General features: G+C 31.8%; 1 long non-coding RNA gene across 1 annotated transcript in view; it reads left to right on the top strand.

Annotated features, from left to right (window-relative positions):
* The window catches only part of LOC147063268 (uncharacterized), a 174,468-nt gene that overhangs the window by 105,006 nt on the left and 56,760 nt on the right, over positions 1-12,702 (top strand). The window lies entirely within an intron of this gene.

The following is a 12,702-nucleotide window of genomic DNA, read 5'->3' as shown; positions in this document are numbered from 1 at the left end:
AGTTACAAAATTCGGGTACAACAGTAAAATCTATGTCTCTTAAGAGGGTACTCGCAAGACGTATTTTTGAGAACGACTGTTGTACCTATATCTGTGTAGGTTTGTGTATTGTACTACTATAAAATAAAACTGTGCATGTTTATATTTATGTTTAATATTATATTAGCTAGGCATTAAATAAATATCCATTATCCCGAGCTTTAAAAGCTATTAAAAATAATGGAAAAAGCTTATTATTATCCCCAGTAGGCGAGCTACACGTAGTTCATTAAAAATATGTTTTCCGATAAAATATTTTTTATTATCACGTTATAATTAAAACATATATTGGGTTTTTGCATCAAAATAATAAATTGTCTAATATGTACTGAAAATGGAGTATCATTTTAATATAGAAAAACTTATTTATATATTGGGAAATGAATGAATGGATACACTCGCCGTATCTCATCTGAATAAATCAGTTCAATCGTCAGATTCAAAAGCTTTTTTCAGCTGAGTCTAACAAAGCCAAGAAATATGACTATCTCTCACCTAAATATATTGCTTGTCCCCTGGGTTTCGAGACATTTGGACCCTGGGAATCGTCTGTTTTGAAGACTGTGGATTAAATCGGTCTTTGCTTGACTGATAAAACATGTGAGTGCCGTTCAACTGAGTACCCGAGGCAGCGAATAAATATAGAAATCCAAAGATGTAATGCAGTCACTGTTTAAGGTACTCTTGAGGTAAAAAGATGACTGGAAGAGGCATTTTATATACTTGGAGAAACATATTATTTATATAGATTTTATTTGCTATATTATATGATTAATATATATATATTATATACATATATATTCTATTTAACACTTCAACATGTCAACATGTTAAAGTGAAGTAGTAGTGTAGTAATAAAAGTGAAACAGTCACAAATACCCCCCCCCCCCCCCAGACAAAAGCCAATGCATAAGGTTCTGGTATGCTTGAATGCTGTATTTCGAAAAATCTATATGATAAATATTCTAATATGATAAATTGAGTAAATATGATAAATTCTCGGTCACATTGTAAGATAAACGTATTGCATTTTCTGGTCCAGTATTATACACTGAAAGATCATCAGCATGGCCTCCACAAAGGGGGGGCTGACAGGGCTCTAGCCTGGGGGACCCGGCGTGGCGAGTCCACCAAATAAGTGAGATAAACACACATCAGAAATTTGCTCTAATAGTAAAAAAAGTTGCTATTTCCTTTTAATAATCGTTATATTTTGAAATATGTGGTTGTGTAATGCGATACAATTTTTTACAACTCCATAATTCCTATTAGTACGAGTATTAAAAATACACTAAATACACTTAATTATACCGTGAACACCATTTGGAAAACACTACTATATAGCGTCACACTGTCTTTAGCCTTGGCGATAGGTAGGGGGCCCCGCTAAGATCATAGCCTTGGGGCACGCTTCAGGAAGTGGGGGCCATGATCATCAGTATACGTAGTAGCGAAACATCACACCATATTATTTGTTATTACACATAGTATAAGAATAATTGCCATAATAGATATTACTATAAGTGCAGATTCACCAAATTATTTTGAGTAGCAAGCATTAAAGTGATTAGCACTCTAATACAGGCCGATCTTTGATAGGGAATGACTAAAGGTAAATAAAATTTTCTTTTTAATGATGTTACCTGTCTATTTTTGGTTAAATACAAAATAATTCAAAATTTGTATACGGTTGTTGTTGATAATATCCAAATCAACGTAAATCTCCGATAACCAATCGTGGGTATTCTGAGAAAAAGCACTAAGTCAAAATTTTGCTGTTTTGACTTAATAATGAGGTAATCTTATTAAGAGTACGCTCTATAGTCTACAAAAACACACACAGTCATATCTATAAAACTGATGAAGATAATTTATGTTATAAGTCAAAAAGACATACATCTATTCAGAGAAAAGGCACTAAAGGGACTGAGTGCATTTGCTTCTCTCATTCTCAGGCTATATTCACAAAATTCTGCTTGCAAAACTGCACTAAGTCATACTCAAAGCAATACCGCAGAAAGGAATTTGCCTTTTATATATATAAAAAAAGTTAAGACCGTCCAAACTTTCAAACTCGATTATCTCAAAACTAGTATTTTTGACTTAATGCTTATTCGCAGAATACCCACGCAATACAACGGGAGGGAAGTCAGGTCCTAAGATGTTTATGAAATTAATAATACGGACTCTGATGACGATTTTATTTTTCTGCTCAAAATATGAATTTTGAATCTCAGTTGTTGAATAAAATAAACTCTTGAATAATACTGCACCATTCAAGTGTGCATTTTTTCGATTAATCAAATTCAAATGGCTATATATATATTAATTTTTTTTTAACCTACCGCGAACATTACAAATTGTAAATTCAAGACGTTCACAACATGTCATTTAAAAACAAAGAAACAGTGTAAAGAAGAAATAAATATATGCCGTATCACAAAAACAGTATGAAAAGTAAAAAAGTAAAAGGCACAAAAATTATATAGAAAAAATATAAATTATAAGCCATGGAAGTACACCGAATGAGCTAAGTGGACCCTATTTTAAGAATTTATAAAACAACTTCCACCTATACTCATCCTCACGTAGGTGGAATATATCAACATCCGAAGCGATTTGGTTGAACAGAGTTACTGACCTCCCAATTGGCATCACCAATGGCAGGTTAGTCTGATAGTCCACTGTCTACTGATAGTCCGATTTCTAAGATAGTTATAATGGACACATAAGTTATGTATCACAGACATTCCTTTAATATATGCACCCTTCGCCACGGTACCACATAATATCTAATAAAGACTTCCATGAAGAATGATACACATGGCAAAGAAAATAATATATTATTATAAATTGTTTTGTTCAATACTATTGCAGTTTAATTACGAAAATAACTCAACAAAATCAGAACTATTCAAATATAGGTAACATAAAACTCGATGGTATGTTTTACATGCGGAAATACGTATTTTCCCTCCCTTAGTCTTAAAAGATGTTTATGATAGAAAAGGGCCAATTCCACAGTGTGCTTTGAGATTCGGAGATCGCAATCAATTTGGCAATCTGGCCTAGGCTTAAGCTAGAAAGACTGCAATCTGATACCTTATCAGCTATTTCGTCCAAATTTATACAAATGAAACTGTAAAAATAGGTGGATACTATTGTATCAATATTACGGTTGTTTCTTTTACATGCCAATAATTATTATTTTAAGTACTATATTAAATAATGTATTAATTTTCATTTAAGATTCTTTTAATCATCATTGTTATCGGGTATTAACAATATTTTCATCAATCTGGAGGAATTTAACATAAATTATAATTGATTTATGTTTTGTACTACCCAATTTGAATCGTGTATGGCGACCTGTGTTTCATCAATTTTAAATTAATACCGCCAAAAGGTATCATCACCTAAGGATCTAAATTAATAGAACAATAAAGAACCCGTAATAATTATCGCGCTGACTCATAGAAATATGAGCAGGGTTGACAGCGAAACATAGCAATTTATTGTCATCGAACTACTTCATCCCCCCCCCCCCCCCCCCTTCTACGGCAGTGGCGAAGGGTGACTTTTAGAAAGAGGTAGGCTGTGGAGATCTGATAAAAAGAACACACTTGTCGGGAAAAGAAAACACCTACGAGAAATAAGAAGATAATACGATATTACTACTAATGAATAGGTACACACTAATGACAACGAAATTAATGAAACTTTCAAAAACTCACTGACGACATAAAATTAAGCGATCAGTTTAAATTACCTATTTTTTAGAATTTTTTGAAACATAATCCGACCTTTGCGGTGCGCTGTGGTATATTTTTTAAAACCTTTGCGGATTGTTTTGTAATTATATGTGTAATACATTCCTACACATACGGCATCTCTAGTTGGCAAAATAAATTATTTTATAGAATATATTATAATCAAGTGATTATATAAATAAGTCAATATACAATTAAAAAATACTTCAAATAATCACCTAGTATGGAGTCTTTGCCACTGCCCTACGGAGATGACAAAATACACACTGCTAACTAATACAATAAAATAAGGTAAAAACTATAATACCTAAAGTAAATGATCAAGTATGAAAACAAATTTTAAATATTTGAAATGCTAGTAAAAACCCGTAATAGATACAGTATCGTATTTACACATTCAGTAAGCGCATAACAAATTTTTTAAACTCTTTTACTTTCGGCTGTATGTATTGTATTGTTTGATTTAATAAAACGCAATTTTTTTTGTAGTACTTATTCCACTTTAATAAATAAATTTGGACCGGTTTCATTCGCCTCAGAGGGACATTTTCAACGTGTCCCTTGTTGAGTTGAAAATGTCCCTCTGAGGCGGGCTAATACTAATTGGGAGAGCAATAACTATGTTTAATCAAATCGCTTCGGATATTGATATATTCCACTTACGTGAGGGTGAATTTAGGTGAAAGTTGTTTTATAAGTTTTTAAGATAAGATCTATCAAACTAGTTCACTATGTGTGCCTCCGTGTACTCTCATTTATCTTATTTTATTATTTACCTTTATATTTACCTTTTATATTTTTATTTGAAAATTTGTTAACACTACTTTATGTTAATTATGTCGAGAATGGCTTGAATTTGCACTTTTTTATGTGCATTATAATATTATGTAAAATAAATAAACTTGAATTTGAGTTTGAAATTTGAACGTTCACAACGATAAACAAAAAATAAAATATTTCGGTACATACCTAAATTGTATATCATAAAAAAATAATAAATTTTATAATTTAAATTAAATCATCTAATTTAACAGATGCGCTCTGGGATAAGATTATCATTTTCTGCTACAGTTATTTGCGTCTTAAAAGAAAGATTATGTTAGTTTTCACTCTCCGCTTTGTTGTAACACCCTCATTTCCAAGTATTTTTAGCAGCTTACAAATCCCTTTAATCCAAGAAAATCTGGGGCGGTCTTTGTGCCAACTAAAACGCGATTTTTTATTTTACGTTTCTACATTGCGACAGTCTTCCTATGTTAATTTTTATGTAACATAAAAAGGACCTTTTTAAATATATTATAAATGTAGGCGTCTCCAAAATTTTTAACTGTATCATAAATATATCAATAAATTAATCATGGTGGTATTGACAGAAAACATTAAGTCATTAAAACAAGTTCTGAGATAATCGCAAAAAGGACTTAGGAAGAATAACCTTTTTAGCATACAACACATAAGATTCGATGTCGATAAGTTGTATGTATATTTAAAAAATAATATAATTTTAATGTAACTGCTAACTTAAGTAATGCATTCTGCTAGTAATTATTTTAAAGATCGCTTCAATGTAATAAATTTAATAAATAATGAGAATTAAATGTTAATTTATATGACATAATATAAGAATATTAATACCTTCTGCTATTCAATACCGCATAAACATAAATTACTTTCCGTTTAGAATCCAAGCGTAAATCAATTTAAATATATAATAAAAACGCATATAAAACATCAGTAGCCTAAATAATGCTGAGTATCTCCGCTACACGAAAGTACATTGGAACACGTATATGTCTGAGAGCGATTTAAGACACATATCAACATTCCAGTGTACTTCCATGTAGTTAACCCCACTAACCAAATATTTTTTCAAAATTGATTTTTTACCCAGTCTCTCAAAAGGTTACCGACCATTGATGTTGATAGTATTTGTTACTTTTAAAAATTAAATTAAGCCCCAAATCTAAGTCATATTAGATAATAGTCAAAAAATATTCATTTATTTATTAAATATCTAAAATTATGCCATTAAACCATACACAATTTTAGATATTTTACAAATAGAAGAATATTTTTTATCGTCAATTTTTTTAGTCTAATATTCACTTATTAACGTATATTTTAATGAATATTTGTCTTACTAAGGTTAAAAATATAATTTAAGAAATTCATATTAGTAATAAAATAAAACATAAAAATATTTGTCGGAAGTTGGATTCGAACCCACGCCAACAGAACACAATTCAATTTGTATACAATAATTACTGCAGCCTTAGCGGTACCGCTTGGCCACCGTGGCGATCTTGTAAAAAATTGTAATAAAATGAGTATCACGGTAACATTTTGCGTTACTCAAATTTGGTGCACAGAATTTTATTTTAATGTCGCGACGAGCGGTAAAACATAAATACATGTTAATACTACACTTCGGCATTGTTATTTAGTACAAAAAATCTTTAAAATTAATTTAAATCCATTAAGAACTGTAGTAGAGTAAGACAAGTAATCATAATGACCATTAAAAGGCAGTCATTGCGAGTGTCAGAAAATCGAAATACTAACTGAGCGATGTTAATATTAGAAAGGTACACGGCAAAAACAGGTTCGTCGACAAATTGATAATTGCGCAGGAGAGTAAAAACAAGAAAAAATCGTTATTGGTTAGAAAATGGGTTCGATTTCTCATTTATTTTCAAATATAAAAAAGTAATAAAAACACATACTACGTTTTTTGTGCAGTTTCATACACAATAATTTTTGCTTTGACCACACTTTATCCCCCCTTCATTTAGGAAGCAATAAAATCGATGTTGATAGTTTTAATGATACAGTTCTTGAGCACTTCCTCTTTTAAACAAATTAGCATTTAAATCTCAAACATGAAAAAATGCGATGAGCCTGTTTTTACCGTGTACCTTGTGGAACTTAACCACGCTTCATGCTTTTTATAAACAATTTAAAATATTATAACAGAAATAATAACGTGTAAGGATCCTTCTATTTATAGTCTAAATTCTTTGGTCTTAACCATACTCATTCATCATAGCCAAATGATAACCTTATACAAAAATTAGCATCCAATACAGATGGATATTGGTTGATTTCAGCACCTATCAAGTCAACTGTATATTCATGTCGATCATGGAGACGTGGGGTAAAAATGATATTATAACAACGTTTATATAAATATAATTTAAATTATTCTACAAAACGTGATAAAGCATTTTAAATCACGTCATCAATATTATATTGCCTGACGAAACATTACATAAATGTTCGTAAATTTTCGTCACAAAGACGACTCAAGTACTGTTCTATGGTGATAACTTCAATACGCGAACAAAGGCAATTGTAAACATTATTTGTAGTCACTTGGGAAATCAAAACATACCAAGAAAAACGTTTGTCGAGTAGAAAATATATCTTTTTAAGGATATTAGCATATTAGACGCAAATCTTGTTATAGAGTATTTCCTTACAAACGTTTGTACTTTGTCTCAATCTTATTATCTCTCACGACAAGGCTTTAAAAATAAATCTTATTTGATTTTTATCGCTGTGGCATAATTTTATTATGTCAATGCCAAATCAATATAGTCAAGCCGCGGTATGAAATTGTAAATTTAGATCATACTGATTAGTTATTCAACACGCTTCAAATGCAATATGGTAAACTGTTTACAGAAAATTATGACTTTTTTTATATTGAAGTAAAATAAATGGTAATACAATAATTGATTTGAACGAAATATGCAATCGAAAATCTTCATTTACTTCAAACAGGTTAGGTACCGCGTTGAATTTGAAGATAATCAGTTAATAGCATTACTATCGTAAAAAACAATTCAGTGTCACGGTTTGACTATAATAATCGACCCTGACATATTTAAAAAAGAATCACAATATATTTTCGAAAAGTAGAACACATCTAATACAAAAATTCTTTAACAATCGAGGCGCATATTTTCAAATACTGATTAGTAGTTTTAATGAAGCTACATAAAGCGAAATAAAAGCATCCCGTTTTGTACTTAGTGGAATACTAAAACACATCTTTCGCTTGCTGTGAGGGTGCTCACCTTCATTGCATACCCTTTTGCTATAAATTTGTTAAAGTGAATCTTTTCATGTGCGGTAGACCAAAATTGCCAGTAGAGTAACATGAGTAACACCGACTGATGCGTAATGAAGAACGCCGTGAAGATAACCATGACGCCCGAATACCGTCGGAAATTACCAATAATATACGAAGGCGCAATGCAATTTACGTGTCAGGAACACATTTTACGATGTGTTCTACGATAGTTAGGCGAAAACACTCACCCGAAAAGTGAAAGACGTGAGTTCGAACCCCACTTAGTCCATTTTTTTTTTAAATATTACGCATGTATATGAGGTTTTTCAATTTTTTTTTGAATGCATATTTCCAATCAAATTTTATCTATTTTAAATATAGTGAACATTACAAATTATTAATGTAAGACGTTCATAATATGACATTTAAAAACAAAGAATGTCTATTACAGTGGCGCACCCAGGACTTAATATTGGGGGGCCCAAGGAGGAGAATGTAAATTAGTTCCATAGGCTCTTTTTCTTCTTCACAGCCTAATTTCTAGTTAATCGGTCTTTTGTCTATCGCACTCAATGTACCTAGTCTTGAAACGGGCCCCCAGGCAAGGATATTTGTCAGCCCCCCTACCTACCGTTAAGATTAAAGGCAGTGTGAAACACTACATTAACGTTTTTCAAATTGTGATTTAGTTCAAATTATGGGTACACTTACACAGTGAATTATTGGTGATTTTTAATACATCTACTTTAATAATGGAGCTGTCAGTATCGACAGATAATAATCAAAAAATATATTGTACAATATTATACAATTGAAAATCTTCATGGAAATTAAGTAAAATAGCGCCGCAGGCAACTTTTTTTTACTATTAACGCTAATTTATGATGTGTGTTTATATCTCACTTATCTGGTCAACCCGAGACGCCCGGGCCCCCAGCCTAGAGCCCTGTCAGCCCTCCCCAGCCATGACCTACACCACTCCGGAATTCGGGTGGACACCGAGAATTTTTTGACAGTTCCGTTAGGGATTGGGTTTCTAAAAAAACCTTACATTAGTGTTTTTGTTAGAAATTAAAATCTAAGAAATTTTTCTAAAAAGGGTGCTGGAGAATTACAAATCATTTTTTTGTCGTGTTTTTATTTGTCTAAGCCCAAAGGTATAGTTTATTGGCTTTCAATTTCAATGTTTAAAATCATACTGATAATTTTCAAGTTTGGGGGGTGCCAGGTACCCTTGCCCCCCCCCCCCTGGGTGCGCCACTCGTCTATTACATGAAAAAGGTTTCATAGCATGATAATCATAATAGAAAAGTATTTTTTTAAATACAGAAAGTTTATTAATATATTCTGCTTTTCGATGGAATTACAATAATTAGTAAATTATATCTATATATTCTTATTTTTGTATATATAAACACCTAGGTATGATAAATTTTACTTTATAAGTTAATATAAGAGAATCAAAATTCACCCAAAGATTATCGAATCATGGCGGATTGGTAAAATCGTTTTAAATAATATATTATTTAAAATCTTTACGTAAAAAATATTGCACCCCACTGGAATTGTTTAAAAAATATGAAAGGAAAAATTCTGTATGCTTATTGGCAATACAACGATGTATTTTTATCCATGAAGACATTTCGGTATTCTATTTTTAAAAAAATCCGTATTGAAATAGTGAAAAATTATTCTAAGCAAATCGGTCCATTTCCTTTTCAGTATTACGTCGATATTATAAGATAAAAAAAACCGGATAAGTAAGAGATATCTCCCCAAACTCTATTTGACTGTGAATTCTCAACATTTTTCGGACAGGTCATACCCTGACCTCATGTCATATCCAGAGGAATTCGGATAGGTGCCGTACAAGTCATCACGGAGTAGTTATAATTCATTAGAGGCCCGACCTTGGTTCCCGCCAATTTTAGTGTCAGGATTGCGAGAGGTCGCGGGAGAACATTTCGAATTACGAACAGGAATGCGGCGCGAAAGCTTATGTAATGCAGGGATCAAGTAGAAGGGCGCTCAAAAGCATTTCAAATTACGAACGGGAATTCGAGGGCAATATTAATAATTTTGTATTCGTGACCGCAGCCTTGCCTTCTCAATGACGTACTACTTTTATTGCGGGATTTCTCTGTACATTATCGCTTACATAATAGGTGGGCACTACCTCAATCTTACTACTTGTAGATAATTTGTTCATACGCATGACGGAAGGGTGTCTATAACAGAAAAAAAAACTATCCATAGTCACTTTAAAAATGTTATTGAATCACGTTGTATTCACCATTTAATTTTTTTATGTATGTAACGGGCAATTACCTCGGGATTTGTCGACGTTATTTCGACAATGTAAGAATCAGCAAGTAAGTAAACTATGGCACATCGCATTTACAAACAGCATATTCTACACGTTTGACATTCTTCGATGGGATTCGACTACCTCGGCATTGGTCATCGAAACGTCTCGAAGTTGCAATAATGCAGGGGCCAGCAGATGACATCAATAAAGACTCTCGCAAATTACAGAATATTCATGTATATACATAGCGAGTAATGGTCAATGGGATACCTCTGTCAGACTTTAGTCTCAGTTAGCTCACAGTTTCAGTATCACTTCGCATAGAATCTCTTCCACCGAGCCATAGACCCGTGCACTATCTCGCTACGTCTCACCATAAAGCATTCTCTCGCCGTGCCTGAGACTACAGCATCACTTCCACCGAGCCTCAGATCGCTAACATAATTCATGTATCATTTAGTCTTGCACCAACTGTATACTATTCTACTTCATCTGAGCAACCTCCAATCCGATTTTCGTCTCTACGCCTGTTTCCCCTAAAACGGTCTCGCTCCTTTACAACGAGATCTCAAAATATATGTTGTTTACTAAGTTGACAGCTTTATTAACAAAGATTCCAATATAAATACAACACGTGTCGTATAAAATGAATACATTTCATATATTGTGGTATTTTAAATGTTTACAATAATTTCATATAGAGAACATAGGATACTAGAATAAAGATAGTCCTGGGTGATTCTTATTTGCAATTCTAATAATAGTATCTTAGGCTGTGAAACTATCGTTTAATTTTGATTATGAAAACTAGCATTACTTTGATGATTATCCAGTAGATGGTGTCATCGATTTTTATACATACTTTATTCTAAGCAAGCTATTCTTTGATAATTGCATACAGAAACAACTTCGATTAACGACAGCTATAACCCTAAAGGTTGTATAATGTTAAGGCGGTACTCATTTTACACATAATTAAAACCATGTATCTACGAGTATAACGATGATGTATTTAAGATGTTTTAACATTTACATTATACTTGTATTAATCTGTATTAAATATTTTATGCTGTAACCATAATCGTACCTTTTGACTCAATGAGCAATGATTATTCCCGGTTGAACGTCTTCACATCTTTTGTCAATTTGCTTACTTCGAAAAATTAGTGTTTTGAAGATTTGTTTTTAAATATTTTTTTATTTCGATATACATAAAAAAGGGTAATTTTCCTTTTTTGTTTCTTAATGAAACATATGGGTTTACACGGACTGGGAATATATAAATATCATTTTAAAGATCGTCGCCCAAATAATACCGAACGAAAATTCGCAACCCAAAAATATATCGTACCTAATATACTAAATCGATTCCCAAAAGTTCCAAAAAGGCGGTTCAGTGGTGTTGCAAAAACCTCTGAATATTTCACTTATGGATAAGAAGTGTGTTTTGCGTCGGAGAGGTTAGTGAAAAAATCAGGACCCCAGAGGTTTCAAGTCTGTCTGTATAAGAGAAATTTTATGTCAAATTTATCCGACCGCAGTAGAGAATTTTCAGCATTCTTAATAAAATATTTAGACGCAATATTACGTGTCTTGACTATGTGAATATAAAAATAAACATGTATACATAATTTATTTATTTCACAAACTTTTTTGGATTATAATAACAATATAAATTTTTATTTTACTTATGCTAAATATAGGGATAGAAAAGAAATACTGTATCCAATTTGATAAAAGAATTTTAAATGAAATTTAAAAACACGTGACATATACTATTATTAGTATATTATATTTGAAAAAATGTATCACAATCACGTTAGGTATAATATTATTCAATGATGTACGTACCTAATACTCTTTTTATATTTCGTATCGTAAAAATAATTTCCTTTATATTATACTGTTTTTAGCAAAGCCAGCTACCTCGCTAGGCTTTGTATGCAGCTTAGCGCCCTAATAAAATAGTGGTGGGTTTTAATAACAATAATTATAAAATAAATCTAATAATCATGAAACCAATCGTCTTGCGGTGCCTGAAGACTTGATATAATAGTGATATAGTGGTTAAGATGGTTGCGAGATTTTTCTTGCAGTAAAAGAATACATTTTTTTATTCAATAGAACAATATCCTATTAGATCAAATAAATTACTACCAATTATTTCTCGTCAAAGGTCTTTTTAAATAATTTCTTTCGCTTAGAGACGATAGAGTGATATTTTATTTGAAAATTACTATTTAATGCTCTACTCAATAAAATGACAATTTAAATTTATTATTATTAAAAAAATACTGTTTCCTGTAGCTCAACCTAACTACCTTTAACAAAATATCGAATAGGACAAGGTCTAGTCTCTGCTAACTTCTGGTACGGGAAGCTAATGAAAGCTGTGTTGTTTGCCAAAGAAACCTGCGAGAGGGATTTCACAATATACAACATAGACAATATGACAATATAGACCATAATTTATTCTTCTAGCGTTACGTCAAATAATTATTTCCTTGCCA

This window comes from Rhyacophila brunnea, unplaced genomic scaffold (assembly GCF_057557595.1).
Source record: "Rhyacophila brunnea isolate RB1 unplaced genomic scaffold, BYU_Rbru_1.0 scaffold_9, whole genome shotgun sequence".
Taxonomy (NCBI): Eukaryota; Metazoa; Arthropoda; class Insecta; order Trichoptera; family Rhyacophilidae; genus Rhyacophila; species Rhyacophila brunnea.
The sequence above is the reverse complement of the archived record's forward strand: the minus strand, read 5'-3'. Positions and strand labels throughout refer to the sequence as shown.